Source organism: Bubalus kerabau, chromosome X (genome assembly GCF_029407905.1).
Source record: "Bubalus kerabau isolate K-KA32 ecotype Philippines breed swamp buffalo chromosome X, PCC_UOA_SB_1v2, whole genome shotgun sequence".
NCBI classification, from domain to species: Eukaryota; Metazoa; Chordata; class Mammalia; order Artiodactyla; family Bovidae; genus Bubalus; species Bubalus kerabau.
In genome coordinates, this window is record NC_073647.1 from 118193738 (window position 1) to 118215808 (window position 22071).

The window sequence follows — 22071 nt, forward strand, 5'->3', positions numbered from 1 at the left end:
TCTGGCAGACAGGAAGCTTAGTGTAACTTTGGAAAAGCCTTATTTCAGTCACATATATTTGTATACCTGCACATATGTACTCGGTTGAAGTATAAAATGTATTTCTTATGCAGGATCATGATCAAAAGCTAAAGCTATTCTACCAGAGAAAGAGATCCCCATAGACAACATTAGAAGAGACAGCAAAAGGAGAAAAGGAGGGCTCAGGCCCTGAAGGGGATTTTAAATCTTGAGAAACTGGGCAAGTGTGAGTATGCTTAAATATTCATAAATGACAGCAACATCTAAACACCAGACACAGTTGTGTGGACTGGGCTGAGCCTGAGAAACATTGGCACAAGAGTCAGGTGAACTTAGGTGCCCATTTTACATCCTCCCCGAATTGCAGCCTGCCCCCAGTCTTCAGGTACCTCACCTGTGCCCAGGCGTGCCAAGGATGAGGGAATAATTTAGTTGCTCCCAGTAGAATAGGCATGGAAAAAGCATCATGAATTTAAAGAACTAGGCTGTTAAAGTTGGATAAAGGGCTGCATTCTTCATTTTAGGGCAAAGACTCTGCTCTCACTACAACTTTAAATCATATCACATATTGAAACAGAGCAGGACCCTAGGGTCTTTGCCACACCTTCCCCCCTATGTCCTCTGCTTGCCTTTTGCCTGTAGAAGATTTTAGCCAAAGAATACGTTTAATCAGAGAAATTCTGCTGCTGCTGCTACTAAGTCGTCTCAGTCATGTCCGACTCTGTGCGACCCCATAGACAGCAACCCACCAGGCTCCCCCATCCCTGGGATTCTCCAAGCAAGAACACTGCAGTGGGTTGCCATTTCCTTCTCCAATGCACGAAAGTGAAAAATGAAAGTGAAGTCATTCAGTCGTGTCTGACTCTTTGCAACCCCATGGACTGCAGCCCACCAGGCTCCTCCATCCATGGGATTTTCCAGGCAAGAGTACTGGAGTGGGGTGCCATTGCCTTCTCCAAATCAGAGAAATGAGAACATGGAAAACAGTCAAAGGAGACCAAATAATAATAATGTAGTCATTAAGCATAATCAAAGACCTATAGTTCCTTCTCAAGGGCTATAGATAATATTCTGAGCCACATCCTGTGAGCTGTCTTATAGATACTAAAACCCCAGGTGGGAAAGTTAACTACATGATGACCAGACTCTAACCAGGACATGAGCTACCACAATTCAGAGAACTGACCTCAAAGAAATGGGAACAAACAGACCCTTTTGGAACTGATAATTAACTGTACCTAAAACAACCAAGATGACGCTGGTCAGATCACTGATGACCGATTTGAAGATGACTGTCAGAGCTGACTGTGCTGTTTGTGCATGTAGTCCCCTCCCCCACTTCCATCTATAAAAGCTCTTGCCCCACTGGTTGCCAATGGGCAGGGAGCTTTAGGCGGCATAGTCGGCCTTTGGACAGACTTCTGCCATGCATTCCACCCCTCTCCCCAGTTGCCAGCATCTGAAATAAAGCAAACTTTCCTTTCCACCAACCTGGTCTGCTTATTGGCTTTTGAACAGTGAGTAGCCAGGCCCCACCACACTCTTTCGGTAACAATATCACATGAAGAGACACTCTCGCCATGCTCCATGGTGATCACACATGCTGGCCTCTGTGCCGAGACACAGGAGAGGTGGAATGCTAGAAAGATCCAAAAGTATAGAGAATTCTTAGCATAAATGGAATGAATGGAGCCAAGTTCATGTATTTTGAAAAACTTGATGTAGGAAATTATTTCAGTGGGTTTTTCTTGGGAGAAACAGGGCATGCAGTTGACCCTTGAACAACACAGGTTTGAACTACCTAGGTACCCTGGTCAGTGAATTTTTTTTCAGTAAATATATACTACAGCATTACACAATCTGGGGTTGGTTGAATCTCTGGATGTGGACTTGCAGCTGTTAACACAGAGGGTTGACTATAAACTTTTAGATGAATTTTTGACCAAGGTGGGGAAGAGGGTATTAGCAGCCCTAAGCCCTTCGTTGTTAAGGGTCAGCTGTAGCTTGGCAAAATACAGCAGAAATGACATTTTGAGTGTAGGGACCCTGTGGTGAGCCATAGAGCATGGTTTAGAGTTGAAGTCAGCATACCTACATTTGAGACCCAAAGAGATAGTTTAGTTTTCCCATGATACATATAAGGAAACTCAGAGTCATAGAGGTTATATCCAAGGTCTTTCAGCTCATAGGTGGAACTGGCACTCACAAAAGTAGGATCAGTAATGGGAAAGGACAAGAATCTACCATGCAGGGGATTCTCTGGTGGCCCAGTGGCTAAGAATCCACCTGCCAATGCAGGGGACATGGGTTCAATCCCTGGTCTGGGAAGATCTCATATGCTGCAAAGAAATTAAACCCTTACACCACAACTACTGAGCCTGCTCCCTAGAGCCTGTGCTCTGCAACAAGAGAAGCCACCACAATGAGAAGCCCAAGCATGGCCACTAGAGAGTAGCCTCCACTCTCTGCAACTAGAGAAAAGCTCACATGCAACCATGAAGACCCAGCGCAGAAAAAATAAATTAATAGTTAAAAAAAATAAAGTATGCAATACAATGATTTTTTTAAAAAGGAAAGAAAAGAATCTACCCAGCAGGATTGTCTAGCTCGGGGCAAAACATGCTGTTCAGTTCAGTTCAGTTCAGTCGCTCACTCGTGTCTGACTCTTTGCAACCCCATGAACCACAGCACACCAGGCCTCCCTGTCCACTACAAACTCCTGGAGTCCACCCAAACCCATGTCCATTGTGTCTGTGATACCATCCAACCATCTCATTCTCTGTTGTCCCCTTCTCCTCCTGCCCTCAATCTTTCTCAGCATCACAGTCTTTTCAAATGAGTCAGCTCTCTGCATCAGGTGGCCGAAGTATTGGAGTTTCAGCTTCAACATCAGTCCCTCCAATGAACACCCTGGACTGATTTCCTTTAGAATGGACTGGTTGGCTCTCCTTGCAGGCCAAGGGACTCTCAAGAGTCTTCCCCAACACCACAGTTCAAAAGCATCAATTCTTCGGCAGTTAGCGTTCTTCACAGTCCAACTCTCACATCCATACATGACCACAGGAAAAACCATAACCTTGACTAGACGGACCTTTGTTGCAAAGTAATGTCTCTGCTTTTAAATATGCTGTCTAGGTTGGTCATAACTTTCCTTCCAAGGAGTAAGTGTCTTTTAACTTCATGGCTGCAATCACCATCTGCAGTGATTTTGGAGCCCAGAAAAATAGTCAGCCACTATTTCCACTGTTTCCCTATCTATTTGACAAGAAGTGATGGGACCAGATACCATGATCTTCGTTTTCTGAATGTTGAGCTTTAAGCCAACTTTTTCACTCTCGTCTTTCACTTTCATCAAGAGGCTCTTTAGTTCTTCTTCACTTTCTGCCATAAGAGTGGTGTCATCTAAACATCTGAGGTTATTGATATTTCTCCCGGCAATCTTGATTCCAGCTTGTGCTTCCTCCAGCCCAGCATTTCTCATGATGTACTCTGTATAGAAGTTAAATAAGCAGGGTGACAATATACAGCCTTGACGTACTCCTTTTCCTATTTGGAACGAGTCTGTTGTTCCATGTCCAGGTCTAACTGTTGCTTCCTGACCTGCATATAGGTTTCTGAAGAGGCAGGTCAGGTGATCTGATATTCTCACCTCTTTCAGAATTTTCCACAGTTTATTGTGATCCACACAGTCAAAGGCTTTGGCATAGTCATTAAAGCAGAAATAGATGCTTTTCTGGAACTCTCTTGCTTTTTCAATGATCCAGCAGATGTTGGCAATTTGATTTCTGGTTCCTCTGCCTTTTCTAAAACCAGCTTGAACATCTGGAAGTTCACAGTTCACGTATTGCTGAAGCCTGGCTTGGAGAATTTTGAGCATTACTTTACTAGTGTGTGAGATGCGTGCAATTGTGCACACATTTTTTGAGTATTTTTTGGCATTGCCTTTCTTTGGGATTGGAATGAAAACTGACCTTTTCCAGTCCTATGGCTACTGCTGAGTTTTCCAAATTTGCTGGCATATTGAGTGCAGCACTTTCACAGCATCATCTTTTAGGATTTGAAATAGCTCAACTGGAATTCCATTACCTCCACTAGCTTTGTTCGTAGTGATGCTTCCTAAGGCCCACCTGACTTCACATTTCAGGATGTCTGGCTCTAGGTGAGTGTGAGTGATCACACCTTTGTGATTATCTGAGTCGTGAAGATCTCTTTTGTACAGTTCTGTGTATTCTTGCCACCTCTTCTTAATATCTTCTGCTTCTGTTAGGTCCATACCATTTCTGTCCTTTATTGAGCCCATATTTGCATGAAATGATCCCTTCGTAGCTCTAATTTTCTTAAAGAGATCTCTAGACTCTCCCATTCTATTGTTTTTCTCTATTTCTTTTCATTGATCACTGAGGAAGGCTTTCTTATCTCTCCTTGCTATTCTTTGGGACTCTGCATTCAAATGGGTATATCTTTCTTTTTCTCCTTTGATTTTCACTTCTCTTCTTTTCACAGCTATTTGTAAGGCCTCCTCAGACAGCCATTTTGCTTTTTTCCATTTCTTTTTCTTGGGAATGATCTTGCTCCCTTCTCCTGTACAATGTCACAAACCTCCATCCATAGTTCATCAGGCACTCTGTCTATCATATCTAGTCCCTTAAATCTATTTCTCACTTTCACTGTATAGTCATAAGGGATTTGATTTAGGTCATACCTGAATGGTTTAGTGGTTTTCCCCACTTTCTTCAGTTCAAGTCTGAATATGGCAATAAGGAGTTCATGATATGAGCCACAGTCCGCTCCTGGTCTTGTTTTTGCTGACTGTATAGAGCTTCTCCATCTTTGGCTGCAAAGGATATAATCAATCTGATTTTGGTGTTGACCATCTGGTGATATCCATGTGTAGAGTCTTCTCTTGTGTTGTTGGAAGAGGGTGTTTGCTATGACCAGTACGTTCTCTTGGAAGAACTCTGTTAGCCTTTGCTCTGCTTCATTCTGTACTCCAAGGCCAAATTTGCCTGTTACTCCATGCTGAGACAGCAGGAAATTCAGATGGTGGCTTAGGGCACCCTAAGGGGTACAATTAATTGTTCCCCTTGAGCATCGGGACTGAGACAACCATCCTTACTAGGTTGCCTTGGGCCCTTGTTTCACCAAGAGCAAAAGATGAGGCAATAGCAAGATGCAAATGTGGTGGACATTCTGTGAAATGCCATCAGTTAGATATATCCTATCTCTCTCCTGCTATACTATATTTCCTTGGGTGTGTGTGTTTGTGTGTGTGTGTGTATTCCAAAAAATTTTTTAAAGAATTTAAATCACCTGTAAAACGGGCAGCCAACTCAATTTTTCCAGCCCCTCCCTTTCCCATTCCCCCTCCCACGACCCACCAGAACAGGGCTGGAGAAAGTCACTTCTTAGAAACATTAAAAATACACATTACATCATTCCTCCTCCACCGCCTTCAACCCCCCACAACAAGCCAAGTAATTTGAGCCACTCTGCACAGCCCGCCATAGCCTCTCTTTGAGGTCTGTGTTTTCCCTGGTTATCATACCTGGGAGACTGACAGACATATGTTTTATGATACATTATATATTAGGCGTGGCTAGAGGCTCCATTTCTATTGAAGATAACTAAAGCATTAAGTTAGAGCTGCCTGGACTTCCCCCGCCGTTTGTCCTCTGAAGCTCTTCTCTGAGTTGTATTTCTGTCTTTCAGTACGACACTTGTTACAAAATGGACAGAACTTGGCTGTTAAAAACCAAAGACTCTCTGCTTCTGCAGTATTTTTTTAGAACAGAGCACCGGAGCCCTCTCCTTAAGTTCCTCCAGTTCTCTTGGTTCTGACAATTGCCCAAAATAGACGAGTACTCCCCGAAGCTGCAAAATCACATCTCTCTTTAAAATACCAGCTAAAACACAGAAAGAGAAAACAAAAACAGGTCTACTTTTTTTTAATGGGGTTAAGCAAGTTGTTCTCCTTTCAGGCAGCAGTTGATATGTGGTTCCTGCATAGTAATTGGTTAAACGCTCGCCCTCATTCATAAGACTCATACTTGAGAAGAGTACTGCTTCTCGACATTGTTTTTAAATTTAGAAAGATGCCTTTAGACCAATCAGACACTATGTTCTTGCACAGGTAATTAGTAAAATAAGCAAAAGACAGTGCAAAAATTTGAAGCAACATCAGGAAAAACCCAACCTTCATTAACATTGTAGCCTATGAATTAAGGCTGGTAAGGGGAAAAAAATAACTTCAGTTATTCTATGCAAGTCATTGATTAACTGAAAATACACATCAAAGAACTTCATTTGCATATAGCAGCTCTGGTATCCCAAGAAGCTTTGTGTGGGAAGGGGTTCCCTCTGGCACACACACAGACACTCAATGACCCCACAACACTACAGGAACCACCACTCCCTCTGACCATGAAGGATGCCCATCTATCTTTACGAGTATATTGATAGACAGGCCAAGAGAGACCACTGACTCAAACAATGGACAAAGAGACTCACAACAATTTATAGATGTATAAATATGTGAAGAGCAAGAAAAACATACTCCTTAGCAATATGTTTTTCATCTGGAAGCTTTCTCCAGAGGTGGTTTTGCATCCTCTCATCTCCCACAATTAATCTCAATGAAGGAAAACATTCCCCCCCCCCACTTCTCAATTTTCTGCTCCTGAAGACTGTTCTAAAAATGGGTGTGGAGACTCCACCCACACCAGCTTTCCTATTCACTTCCATGTAGAATGGCAGACTTCTAGGGCACCAATCTCATCCTCTGTCTGATTACAGGATGCTCAATCTCTTTGTGAGTCTCCTTTGAATGTTGATGAGATATTAAAAAGATGGATCGATCAGTGGAACTTGTTCCACCCTTGCCCCACCCAACATGTGCAGCCACTACTCCAAATATGAATCTGTTCTGGGAAGCCTTCCTGTTTGGGTGTTGTCTGTGATGGACACAACCTCAGAAGGTCATTACTGGAGAAGGGCTTCCAGAATTGCTGGTGAGAAGCTTGGTAAATCCTCTTCACCAAAAGCAACAATAAAACTGGACAAAATTGTCAAAAAACAACCAATCCTGGAATCTCAAAATTGACCGAAGGCAAAAAACAGATAAGCACTTATTTAAAAAAAAAAAAACTGTTGAATCTCAGTAAGAACAAGGAGAGTTTACTGTGTTTTTGTCTGAAGCTGTTCCTTGCATCCCAGCTCTGAGAAACAGGTCACACACACCAGCAGTTCCATTGCTAGAGAAGCTGACATGATTTGGAGTAAGCAGAGGAAAACTCATGCCCAGGGGCACTGTTGAAAACAATAGCAATATTGGCAGCAAATAATCAAAGAAGACCAAAAAAGCTAGTCTGAGTTTGCCATACTTGTTGGGTATACCAGCAGAAAGCTAAAAAAGAATTGTCAGTGAGATCTGGGGATCAAGACAACCACAGTCAGCCTTGATAAGCTCCCAAACATCCCTGGAGGTCTGAAAGACTATGTGTTCACATTCAGAAAGACTGGAGAAGCCCTTAGTGAACTATTTGCCCTTGGATAAATGTAAAACTTTGCAAGCACAGACAGCAAAAGCTGTTAAGGACTTCTACAGTACCTAAACTCTGAATGTCATTTCCCAAACACATAACCCATGGGCAAGGATAAAAGTCCTACTGTTTCAAGGTGAATAAATATAACATCTGACCAATCTTTGGTTAATCACTAAGTTATGTTAACCAAGAAGCAACCACAGAAAGCCAGGCTTTTTAAAAAATTGGAGTGGGGAGTATTTATCTAAAAAAAACAAAAATACAAATTTGAAAATACATATGCACCTCCATGTTCACTGTACCATTATTTACAATAGCCAAGATATGGAAACAACCTAAGTGTCCATCAATGAATGAACAGATAAAGAAGATGTGATATATATACACACATACTTGGCAACGCACTCCAGTACTCTTGCCTGGAAAATCCCATGGACAGAGGAACCTGGTAGGTTACAGTCCATGGGGTTGCAAAGAGTCAGACACAATTGAGTGACTTCACTTTCTTTCTTATACATACATATACATATATACAAAGATTATTAATAATAGTAAATACAAATACTATTCAGCCATAAGAAAGAATGAGATCGTGCCATTTGCAATAACATGGATGGAGATTGGGGGCATTATGCTAAGTAAAATAGTCATATCAAATCAGATCAGATCAGTTGCTCAGTCGTGTCCGACTCTTTGCGACCCCATGAATCGCAGCACGCCAGGCCTCCCTGTCCATCACCAACTCCCAGAGTTCACTCAGACTCACGTCCATCGAGTCAGTGATGCCATCCAGCCATCTCATCCTCTGTCATCCCCTTCTCCTCCTGCCCCCAATCCCTCCCAGCATCAGAGTCTTTTCCAATGAGTCAACTCTTCGCATGAGGTGGCCAAAGTACTGGAGTTTCATCTTTAGCATCATTCCATATAGAGGAAGACAAATACCATATGATCTCACTTATACAGAGAATTTTAAAAAATGAGCTCATAGATACAAAGAAAAGATTGGCAATTGACAGAGACGGGGAGTTGATGGGTGGGTGAAATGGGTGGAAGGGGGTCAAATGGTTCTAATGTCCAGTTATAAATAAATAAGTTATAGGGATGTAATATACAGCATTGTTACTATGGTTAATAATACTGTACAGAATATTTGAAAGTTGCTAAGGCAGTAACGGTCCTCATCACAAGAAAAAACATTGTAACTATGTATGTATGGTGATGTTAATTAACCAGACTTATTATAATGATCACTTCAAAATACATACAAATATCAAATAATTATGTTGTACACTTGACACTAATTTTACATGTTAGTTATATCTCAATTTTTAAAAAGAATTTTTTTGTTTTTTTAATTAATTTATTTATTTTAATTGGAGGCTAATTACAATATTGTAGTGGTTTTTGCCATACATCGACATGAATCAGCCATGGGTGTATATGTGTTCCCCATCCTGAACCCCCCTCCCACCTCCCTCCCCATCCCATCCCTCAGGGTCATCCCAGTGCACCAGCCCTGAGCACCCTGTATCATGTGTCGAACCTGAACTGTTGATCTATTTCACATATGATAATATACATGTTTCAATGCTGTTCTCTCAAATCATCCCACCCTAGCCTTCTCCCACAGAGTCCAAAAGGCTGTTCTTTACATCTGTGTCTCTTTTGCTGTCTCACATATGGGGTCATTGTTACCATCTTTCTAAATTCCACATATATGCATTAATATATGGTATTGGTGTTTTTCTTTGTGACTTACTTCACTCTGTATAATAGGCTCCAGTTTCATCCACCTCATTAGAACTGATTCAAATGCATTCTTTTTAATAGCTGAGTAATATTCCATTGTGTATATGTACCACAGCTTTCTTATCCATTCGTCTGTTGATGGATGTCTAGGTTGCTTCCAGGTCCTGGCTATTGTAAACAGTGCTGCGATGAACATTGGGGTACATGTGTCTCTTTCAACTCTGGTTTCCTCGGTGTTTATGCCCAGCAGTGGGATTGCTGGGTTGTATGGCAGTTCTATTTCCAAAAAAGACATACAGATGACTAACACATGAAAAGACGCTCAACATTACTCATTATCAGGGAAATGCAAATCAAAACCACAATGAGGTACCATCTCACGCCAGTCAGAATGGCTGCTATCCAAAAGTCTACAAACAATAAATGCTGGAGAGGGTGTGGAGGAAAGGGAACCCTCTTACACTGTTGGTGGGAATGCAAACTAGTACAGCCACAATGGAGAACAGTGTGGAGATTCCTTAAAAAACTGGAAAAAGAATTATTTTCTTAATATATTGAGTATACACATCAGTGATTGCACACTACTAGGGAAATATATTTAGTTCAGGCACATTGCTAAATAAATAAACAAAAAAAAACAGCAAAAACAAACCCAGGGGAGAGGATAATAAGAATCCAGAGATGCTACCATACATTATTGAAAATGTCCAGTTTTCAACAAAAAGGCAAGCACAAAACAAAAACAGGACAGTGTGACCCATACACAAGAAAAGACAGGCAATAGAAACTATCTCTGAAAGATCTTAGATGATGGACTTACCAGACAAAGAATTCAAAGCAGGTATTACAAATATGTTCTAAGAACTAAAGAAAATGATGTTTAAAGAATTAAAAGGAAAAATAACAATAATGACTCATCAAATACAGAATATCAATAAAGAGACAAAAATTATTTTTAAAGGACTGTTTTCAAATTCTAGAGTTTAAAACTACAATAACTGAAATAAGAAATTCACTCATTTCAGGGATTCAAACATTTAAACTGGCAGAAGAAAGAATCAGCAAACTTGAAGGTAAATCAATGGAAATTGTCCAGTCCAAAGAACAGAAAGAAAATGTACTGAAGAAATTTTAGCAAAATTTGTGGTGTTGGAGAAGACTCTTGAGAGTCCCTTGGTCTGCAAGGAGATCCAGCCAGTCCATTCTGAAGGAGATCAGCCCTGGGATTTCTTTGGAAGGAATGATGCTAAAGCTGAAACTCCAGGGCTTTGGCCACCTCATGCGAAGAGTTGACTCATTGGAAAAGACTCTGATGCTGGGAGGGATTGGGGGCAGGAGGAGAAGGCGACGACAGAGGATGAGATGTCTGGATGGCATCACTGACTCGATGGACGTGAGTCTGGGTGAACTCCTGGAGTTGGTGATGGACAGGGAGGCCTGGCGTGCTGCGATTCATGGGGTCACAAAGAGTCGGACACGACTGAGCGACTGATCTGATCTGATCTGATCTGAGAGATCTGAGACACATCATAAAGTGTACTGACATATGTGTTCCTGGAGTTCAAGAAGAGAAACAAAAAGGGACAGAAAGAAACATTTGAAGATATAATGGCTAAAAATACTTGTTGTTCACTCACTAACTCATGTCCAACTCTTTGCAACCCCATGGACTGCAGCAGGCCACACTTCCCTGTCCTTCACCATCTCCTGGAGCTTGCTCAAATACATGTCCATTGAGTCAGTGATGTCATCCAACCATCTCATCCTGTCATCCCTTTCTCCTCCTGCCTCAATCTTTCCCAGCATCAGGGTCTTTTGCAATGAATTGGCTCTTCACATCAGGTGCACAAAGTATTGGCGCTTCAGCTTCAGCATCCATCTTTCCAGTGAATATTTAGGGATGATTTCCTTTAGGATTGAATGGTTTGATCTCCTTGCTGTCCAAAGAGTCTTCTCCAGCACCACAATTCAAAAGCATCAATCCTTCAGCATTCAGCCTTCTTTATGGTCCAACTCTCACATCAGTACATGATTAATGGAAAAACCATAGCTTTGACTATACAGACCTCGGTCAGCAAGTGATGTCTCTGCTTTTTAATATGCTGTCTATGCTTGTCATAGCTTTTCTTCCAAGGAGTAAGCATCTTTTAATTTCGTGGCTGGAGTCATCATCCACAGTGATTTCGGAGCCCAAAAAAACAAAATCTGCCACTGTTTCTATTTTTTCCCCTTCTATTTGCCATGAAGTGATGGGACTGCATGCCATGTTCTTCGTTTTTTGAATGCTGAGCTTTAAGCCAGCTTTTTCACTCTCCTCTTTCACCCTCATCAAGAGGCTCTTAAGTTCGTCTTTGTTTTCTGCCATTAGATTGGTATTATCTGCACATCCGAGCTTATTCATATTTCTCCCAGCAATCTTGATTCCAGCTTGTAATTCATCCAGCCTGGCATTTCACATGATGTACTTTGCATAGAAGTTAAATAAGCAGGGTGACAATATACAGCCTTGACATCCTCCTTTCCCAATTTCGAACCAGTCCATTGTTCCATGTCCAGTTCTAACTGTTGCTTCTTGACCTGCATACAGGTTTCTCAGGGGGCAGGTAAGGTGCTTTGGTATTTCCATCTCTTTAAGAATTTTCCACAGTTTGTTGTGATCCACACAGTCAGAGGCTTTCACATAGTCAGTGAAGCACAAGTAATTTTTTTTAATTCCCTTGCTTTTTTGATGATCCAACAGATGTTGGCAATTTGATCTCTAGTTCCTCTGCCTTTTCTAAATCCAGCTTGTACATTTGGAAGTTCTTGGCTGACATATTGTTGAAGCCTAGCTTGAAGGATTTTGAGCATCACCCTGCTAGCGTGTGAAATGAGTGCAATTGTACAGTACTCTGAACATTCTTTGGCATTGTCTTTCTTTTGGATTGGAATGAAAACTGACCTTTTCCAGTCCTGTGGCCATTGCTGAATTTTCCAAATTTGCTGGCATACTGAGTGCAGCACTTTCACAGCATTATCTTTTAGGATATGAAATAGCTCAGCTGGAATTCCATCAACTCCACTAGCTTTGTTCATAGTTAGGCTTCCCAAGGCCCACTTGACTTCACACTCCATGATGTCTGGCTCCAGGCAAGTGACCACACCATCATGGTTATCTGGGTCATAATGACCTTTTTTGTATAGTTCTGTGTATTCCTGCTTCCTCTTCTTCATCTCTTCTGCTTCTGTTATGTCCTTGCTGTTTCTGTCCTTTATTGTGCCCATCTTTGCATGAAATGTTGCCTTGGCATCTCCAATTTTCTTGAAGAGATCGCTAGTCTTTCCCATTCTATTGTTTTCCTCTATTTCTTTGGACTGTTCACTTAAGAAAGCTTTCTTATCTCTCCTTGCTATTCTCTGGAACTCTGCATTCCTTGATCAAAAACATTAATCTACACATTCAAAAAGCTAAATGAACTCCAAACAGAGGGAAAAAAAATCCACACAGAGACAGCATAGTCAAAGTTCTGAAAGCCAAAAAAAAAAAAAAGAGAGAGAGAAAATATAAAGTAGCAAGACAAAAATAATCCATCACATACAATGGGAAGGGGACTCAATAGTTTAACATCAAAAATGGTGAAAGCCCAGAAAGCAGTAGGGTGAAATGTTCAAAGTTGTTGTTGTTTAGTCAGTAAGTCATGTCCAAATCTTTTGTGACCCTGTGGACTGTAGCCCCCAGGCTACTCTGTTCGTGGGATTTCCCAGGCAAGAATACTGAAGTGAGTTGTCATTCTTTCCCCAGGGGATCTTCCTGACCTAGGGATTGAACCCTCACCTTCTGCATTGACAGGAGAATTCTTTACCACTGAGCCACCAGGGAAGCCCATACTTGACGTATTGAAAGAAGAAAAAAATCAATCAAGAATCCCATATCTGGCAAAACTATATTTCAAAAATGAATGTAAAATAAAGACATTCCCAGATAAAGATGATTTGCCTTATAAAGAATACTAAAGGAAATTCTTCAGGCTGAAAAGAAATGGCACTAGACAGTAATTCATAGCCACACAAAGAAATAAAGAGCATGAGTAAAGGTAATAATGTAGTTCAATAAAAGAGATAGTATAAAGAGAGTTTTTCTCTTTTCTTCTCAACATATTTAAAAAAGGACTGCATAAAGAATAGTTATAATTGGAGGAATATAGCATATAAAGAAGCAATATATAAGACAATAATATCACAGAGGGGGGGAGAGGGAATAGAGCTATATTGGAGCAGTTTCTATATTTTACTGAAATGAAGTTAGAATTATCTGAAATAGATTGCTTTTAGTTAAGAAGCATATTGTAATTCCTCCAGAAGAACCACTAAGGAAATCATTCCAAAAATATAATTAAAAACAAAAAACAAAGGCATTTAAAGAGTACACCAGAAAAAAATTATTTAATACAAAAAAGGTAGTAAAGAAGGAATACAGGAACAAAAAGACATGATACACAGCGAATAAATAAAAATTGAGAGATATGATACAAATACATTAAAACCTACATTAAAAATAAATTATTATGTGCACTTTGGCATCACATACACAAAAATGGCAATGAGATGGAAAAGATTAGCCTGGCCCCTGTGCAAGGATGATATGCAAATTCATAGTGTTCCATATTTTTTTGAGTGAAAAGCCCAATCCTGAATTATTACATAATGCATGGTTCTCTTTACATAACATTTTTGAAATGACAAAATTTTACAAATAGAGGTCAATTTAGTGTTTGCCAAGGGTCAGGGAGGGGCAAGGGTGGTGGTGGCAGGGAAATGCGAGTGATTATAAGAGAGCAACAGGAGCGATCTTGTAGTGTTGGAACTGCTCAGTACCTTGAAAGGTGATGAAATTGTATTAAAAACCCACAGCCTTCCACTCCACCCCCTACACACACACACCACACACACACACACACACACACACAAATGAGTATAAATAAAACTAGGAAAATCTGACTAAGAGCTGTGGATCTTATCAATGTCAATATGGAGGTTACATTATTACAACTTAGTTTTGCAAAACGCTGTGCTGTGCTGTACTTAGTCACTTAGCTGTGTCTGACTCTTTGCAGCCCCATGGACTGCAGCCTCTAGGCTCCTCTGTCCATGGGGATTCTCCAGGCAAGAATATGGGAGTAGGTTGCCATGCCCTCCTCCAGGGGATCTTCCCAGCCCAGGGATCGAACCCAGGTTTCCCACATGGCAGGTGGGTTCTTTACCATCTGAGCCACAAGGGAAGCCCAAGAATACTGGAGTGGGTAGCCTATCCCTTCTACAGGTGAACTTCCTGACCCAGAAATCAAACCAGGGTCTCCCACATTGCAGGCAGATCTTTACCAGCTGAGCCACACAAGGGAAGCCCAAGAATAACTGGAGTGGGTAGCCTATCCCTTCTCCAGAGGATCTTTCCAACCCAGGAATCGAACCAGGGTTTTCTACATTGCAAGAGGATTTTTTACCAGCTGAGCTACCAGGGAAGCCCTTGCAAAATGCTACCATTGGAGAAAACTAGGCAAAGTGTACCAGGGACCGCACTGTATTATTTCTTAGACCTCCATGTGTCAATGGAATGTTACAGAGAAATGAAAACCTTTACAACAAATGTCACTGGGACAACTGGATATCCATATGGAAAAAGATTAATTTAGATGCTTTCCTCATGTTATACACAAAAAATTAACTCACAGTACAAATTTAAGAGCTAAAAGTATAAAACTTTCTGAAGAAAAAACAGGAGAAGATTTTTATGACCTCAAGTAAGGCCAAGAATTCTTAGCTACCACATCAAAAATACAACCAATAGAAGAAAAATGATAAATTGCACTTTATAAAAATGTAAAACTTTGCTCTTCAAAAAGTACTTTTAAGAAAATTAAAAGACAAACCACAAACTGAGATCAAATATTGGGCAAATTATATATCTGATAAAAGATTTGTACCCAGAGTATATATAGAAGTCTTACAACACAACAACAAAAGACAAACAACCCAGTTAAATTTTTGGCAAAAGTTTTGAATGAATGTTTCAGGAAAGAAATATATAAATAACTAATAATATGTACAGAGACGCTCAAAGTCATTATTCATTAGTGAAATTCAAATTATAACTACAATGAGCTACCATTTCACACCCACTAGAATGGTTATCATCAGAAAAAGATAGACAGTAGTAAGAGTTGGCAAGGATATACAGAAACTAGACTCTTACTTTGCTGATGGGAATTTAAAATGGTATAAATACTTTGGAAGAGAGTTTGGCAATTTCTTTAAAAGTCTGAACATAATTTTAGCATATGACCCATCAATTCTACTTCTGACTGTTTATCCAAGAGAAATAAAAACATATATCCATACAGTGACTTGTACATGCATGTTCATGGCACCATTATTCATAGTGGGCAAGAGATGGAAGCAATAAAATATCTATCAACAGGAATGGAAAAACAAGTGCATATCCACACACTAGAACCCTATCAGGTAATAAAAAGTAATGAAGTACTTATAAATGCTACAATGTGGCTCAATTTCAAAAAACATTATGTTAAGTGAAAGAAGCCGGACCCAAAAGACCATACACTGTATGATTTCCTTCTAATGAAATGTCCAGAAAAGGCAAATCTATAAATACAGAAAGTTATATTAATGGTTGCCTGGGAAGTTACAAATGGACATGAGGGGTCTTTTGGGGGTGATGGAAATGTTCTAAAATTGGATTGTGGTGATGGTTAGTCAACTCTATAAAATCGATAATCATTGAATTGTTCATTCAAGAATCACTGAATTGTATACTTGCGTTAACTCAGGGTATGTAAATTGTGCTTTAATAAATCTGTTTCAAAAAATTAACACAACCATTACCAAAAAATATTAGCCCTAAATAAATGACTAATAAATGTGTTAAGCACCCCTAGAACAGTGTAATGCAAATGAGTTTACTAGAAGCACAGCCTGAAAAAATTAATTCCTAGCAGCAGAAAGCTGACTTCAACAAGTAGACCTTATAAGAAGCAAGAGGGGCACAGCCCTGCACGTCCCATACCAGGAGGCTTTGGGAAGGGTGCAACCCTATCCAATCACTGTATATATTACTCTTAATTTTATTCCTTTGGGAAAGGTAAATAGAAATCAAAGTACAATTTATGCTCTTCTGAAAATCCTAAGAATTATTTCTTAGTGAGGATGTCTTGATTTTCAAACAAGTGATTCAAAATAGGATATCAGACATCATTTCAGATAGAAGACCAACAGTGAATACAGAGGCTAAAGAACTCAACTCCTTACGGAGGACTCAAACTCATTTACTACACTGGGAACAGGCTCATATGACTCATTTTAATTACACTCTCCTGCCACACACCCTCATGACAAATTAACAACCAATTTTCATAGATAATCATAACAATTGCTACCTATTGTGTGTCAGGCATTGTAGTCAAGGCTTTAATCCTCTCAACAAACATAACCCTTTGAGTCAGAATCTATCTTTATCCCACTTTATAGATGAGGAATCTGAGACTCAAAGAGGATATAAAACTGGCCCATAGTAAGGCAGCTGATAATTATGGAGCTGAGATTCTTCTCCATAAGCCTTTTAACTACAGAGGCCACATTCTCAGCCCCTACACTCTAGGGCAGTGTTTCTCAAACTTTCTTTTTAACCACAAATTGGAGTAAAACATACATTCTACATCATAACCCAGGACATACAGGTTTATCTACAAATGAAGCTTCAGGAAACAATACTTAACCTTATTATGCACAATGAACACTGACATTTTTATTCTATTTATCTTATTTTTGTCTTTGTCAATAGCACTAAATCCACTTCATGACATATTAATGGATCACCACTCACAATTTAAAAAAACACTACTACTTATAAAACCTGTAAATGTCACATTTGAGATGAGACTCTAGAGAAACTTTGAAGACCTCTGTAGACCAGTCCATCAAAGTCAAGTGCCAGCCAGCCTGATCATGCCCTCACTCTCCAATTATTCACCTGCCAGAAGAAGGAGAAAGAGAAAGCTAAAAGCCTACCCAAGTGGGTCACCCAGTGAGTGACTCCTATTCAAGTGTTCATTAGCCAGAACCTGGCCCTGGGGATGGTGGGGAAAAAGAGAAGCAATCCATTTGACTGGATAAAGTGTGCCATAAGAGAATTCTTAGCAATATATCCAGAAAACAAGAGATTCTAAGAAAAGTCTCATGTTTTCCTAGGACTAGAGTATCACGACTAGGCCATTATCAGATTCACCTTGCCTTAATACCACCTCAAGACACGTTATGGGGGCCCATGAGATCTCAGATTGGGCACATTCTAGCATTCAAACCTACCTGCATCAAGAACATAAAACTCTGATCCTAAACTTAGAGATACACAAAACCCTTTCTGTTCAATTTATAATTAAAAGTATGTAGATTTTATTTGAACAGCTTCACCAAGTGAATATGTTTCAAAAATAATTGCCTGCCTACACATTTTGACTATATTAAAATGAAAATATAACCTTAGATTTGGGGATTTTTCTTTTCTGGTTTGTTCCCTGTCTCATTCTGGTATTTGATCTTGTGCTTATCTGAGGATGGTTCTGTTATTTTCTATTAATCTTGGTAATCCTAGCAGACTTCCCCACAATTCATTTCTCTACAAAGTTGCCTCTATTTGCTTAGATTGTTCTGCCGAGGTAAGCACTTGGCCAATCAAAAAGGTGAAGAGGGGATTAGGGAAGCCCATATCAAAGGTCTTAAACTTTTGTGTTCTCAATTCTTTTCTTGATCAGGGAGATTATTTTGGAAGAGTTATCTCTGTCTATTTAAGAAGAGAGAGACCTGGCATTGTGGAGATTCTGTTATTTGAGGTTTGTTAAGTATTACTCCTTTTCTTCCGTCTTTAACCACTGCATTCCAAAGAGGACACCTTTGTAAAGCCCCTGCTTCAAAGTAGACTTTAAAGATGCAGATGTCTGCAGCATAGCTTAGATCTAACATTTCTAAATCAGAACTTCTGACTGCCAGCCACCACCCCTACCCCAGTGGCTTCTCCCCACTCTTTTCAAATGATCAGAAAAAAAATTCACCTCTTCCTCCCACTCACTTCAGCCAAAAACATAGAGGCCATGCTTCATTCCTTTCCATCCATCACCAATCCCCACATACAATTCATTAGCAAGTCCTATTGCTGTGCTTCCAAAATAGATCTCCAACCTATCTACTTTTCCCCATCTCCATGCTCATAAAGCAATGTCTTCTCCCACTGGAACTGTTGCAATAGCCACTGAACTGACATCTTTGTGTGTGGTCTTCCCCCCTCTGATCCATTCTTGACCCAGAAGATAGAATATTTTACAAAAAAATTAAAGCAGGCCATGTCCTCCCCCTGTTTAAAATCTTACATAGAATCTCATCACAGTTAGAATAATATCTTCATTCTACAAGGTTCTGTACAGGTTAGCCCTTGGACACCTCTCCTGACTAATCTTGTCCACTACGTTTGAGTCACACTGGTTTTCTTATTCATCTTCAAATGCAGCAGGCTCATTACCACCGAAAGGCATTTGCAATTAACTGTTTCCACTGCCTAGAACATTGTTCCCTCAGATCTTCATGGGGCTAACTCCCTTCTGGTCTCAGCTCAAATACCAACTCTTCAGAAAAGCCTTCCATGACTGCCTTAACTAATGCTGCTCACTCACCCACTATCTACCACGTTATCTCGTTCCATTTTCTTCATAGTTTTTACCATTACTTGAAATAGTTCTTGCTTATTTATTGTCTGTCTCCTCCATTAGAGTGCAGCTCCATGGGAGCAGGGACCATGGTCTTTCTCATTCACTGCTGTACCGCACTACTGTGAGTGCTCAGCACCTAGAGGACACTTCATAGTCAGTGACTGAACTGGCATGCTACACTAATTCTGACTTTCGTTTGTATGTTGACTAATGTACAAATAATATAAACTATCAATCAAATGTTTCAAGTAAGCTCTTTTCCAATACCCTCCTTTATAACATCAAGGATATTAAAACTATGAAAATCTGACTCTGAGGGATTAATTCTACCCTAGTCAACTCTGGCTCATTTATACTTCTCATAATTTGGGGATTCAAAAAAAAACACTGAGTAATTAACAAAATCATGCACGATGCTAACTACAGGTATATCACCCGATCAGAACCTTAAGCTTTCACTTTTATTAACAACTGGTGAAAATTGTATACTCAACACAGCCAAACACTAATTGCAATTATATACATTTTAAGACTTTATTTATTTTATTTATTTTAATATTGTACAATCAAACAGAGGGCTGGTAATAATTTCCTGTTACTTAGAAGGAGCTTTATACCAAATAGGAAAGTTGATCTTCTTTTTCTTTCTTTTTTTTAAGAAACTCTAAATAAGAATTGCATGGAAGAAAGCTGTACTATTCAAATATAAGACTTAACTATGGGGTAGAGGAGAACAGAGAGCTGATTTTTCCTCCAAGTTTAAAAAAAAAAAGTGGGAATTTCTTTGAAATTCACAGCACATAATCTACAGCATGAAAATACTAGCAGCCAGGTCTTCAGAGCCAGAACAGCTCCATTAGGGCATCTGTTTCAATTACAAACCGGTTTTGGCTTAGCCATGAACATTCAGGAAGTTATTAAAATTGAAACCATTGAATATAGGAGCTAGAAGGAAACTTGGCACTCAAGTTGTTCACTTTCATCAATTTGTACATGAGGTCACTGCAGCCAGGCCATGTCAAGTGGCTTGTCCCATGTTTCACAATCAGTTAAGTGGCCAAGTTAGAACTCACAATCAAGTTTCCTGGCCCACTGGCTCTGAGAGATGCGTTTTGTCATCTATCCAATTGTCTATCCAACTGCCCTTCTCCATTCCCTACTTCCCCGTTAAGAAAATCCTGATTGTTCAAGAATCAGGCAGAGATTCTGTGATTGCAGAGAGGAAAGTCTCCTTCATTAGCCACAGGAACTAAGTTGTTATTCATGCCCTTTAGTCAGTAATGGTCTATGATGGGCCTGTGAGCTATTTCTGGCTGAAAGTGAAAGTCTCCGTCGCTCAGTTGGTTGTGATTCTTTGTGACCCCATGGACTGTAGCCCACCAGCTTCCTCTGTCTGTGGGATTCTCCAGGCAAGAATACTGGAGTGGGAAGTCATTCCCTTCTCCAGGGGATCTTCCCAACCCAGGCATAGAACCCAGGTCTCTTGAATTGCAAGCAGATTCTTTATCTAAATGACAGTCTTCTGATAATGTGTCACTTCCCCCACCCTCCCCAAAAATAGAGACTCAGAAAGTGAAAGTGAACTCACTCAGTCGTGTCCGACTCTTTGCGACCCCATTGACTATAGCCTACCAGGCTCCTCCCTCCATGGGATTCTCCAGGCAAGAGTACTGGAGTGGGTTGCCACTTCCTTCTCCAGGGGATCTTCCCTACCCAAGGATCAAACCCAGGTCTCCTGCATTCCAGGCAGACTCTTTAACCTCTGAGCCAGAGACTCAGAAGGCAAAAAGAAAATTCACCTTCAACTTTCTTTCTGCCTTGAACTCGTGTGACACCCAGAGATGCTGTAGTTCTTTTTCAGTCTTAAGGCAATAAGTCAATAGACTAAGCATAACAAAAATAGAAAAAGGACTGGGGTTGCTGAAACAATAGTGTTCACCCACTTCCTGACTTCTCAATAAGGGAGTAAAAAGTAATTCCCTATTTCTTTAAACCACTGTTGTCCCATTTTCTATTGTTTGCAGCAGGACACATTCCTAATTTTTACTACATATCAGAGACTTCTAAATTGTGATCTTAGGAGTTATACGAAGTATGTTGATCTCTCTCAAGGATTAAGGAAAGTGGAGGGATGAAGAGAGACTGAGAGGAAAATGTGCAATTACAAGTATCTACCCCCTGCTTGAAGCTGAGTAGCCCTTTCCATCAGATTCACTTATTGAACTTTCATAAAAGCTTTCACTGAAACAGAATATCCATGGTCTAGAATCATTTTGAGAACCATTACAGCATGCTATGTAGGCCTATGCTTTCAATAAAATGAAACCACAAATAAAATTCCCCAGGGGAGCTCAACAGGCAAATTAGTCCCCTGGAGACTTCTTTGGTAAAGAGATGAACCATCCTTCTTTTACACAGAAATATGGATTTCACATGTAGGTTCACTTAGAATGGGATAAACGTATTATCTCCCTCACTAGGTGCCTCGAAATTGGCCTCTGAAACTACATTGATTTCCTTGCTCCTTCAATTCCATCCATTGGTTTGTCCTCTGATACTGTGAAGCAGATGTAATGATAAACATTGCCAATCAGGACTGCTGTCAACACCCCTCTTAGGACTAGAGGGTGGGGAATGGTTATTAGTCTGTACTGAGGGAATTGAGTTTTCCTGTTCACTGGAGAGCTGAGGGCAGGGGCATTGTTTGGGAACACCTGGACAGGTCACTGAATCTGGTTTGTCCTCTAGGATAAGAATATGACCCTTGCTAGAGCTAATTATTCATGAACCAGGAAAAGTCTGATCTGTACAAATCTTTTCTTAAATAGGAGTTCATTGATTACTGATGGAAGTTCTTCCAGAAGGATGACATGAGCCTTGAGGAGAATGTTCCTAGCATGTGCATGTTCATCACAGTTGGGAATCCAGAAGAAGGGAAAAAAGCTGAAACAGCTATACTGCATCTGTTTATGCTGTGTAGTCCCTTGCTTTAAAGCCTGTATCCTTGG

General features: G+C 40.2%; 1 non-coding gene across 1 annotated transcript; it reads left to right on the forward strand.

Annotated features, from left to right (window-relative positions):
* The first annotated feature begins 13857 nt into the window (after positions 1 to 13857).
* On the forward strand, positions 13858 to 13962 carry LOC129640474 (U6 spliceosomal RNA). Its single transcript, XR_008708843.1, has one exon. It is a non-coding gene; the product is annotated as a U6 spliceosomal RNA (small nuclear RNA).
* Positions 13963 to 22071: the final 8109 nt, after the last annotated feature.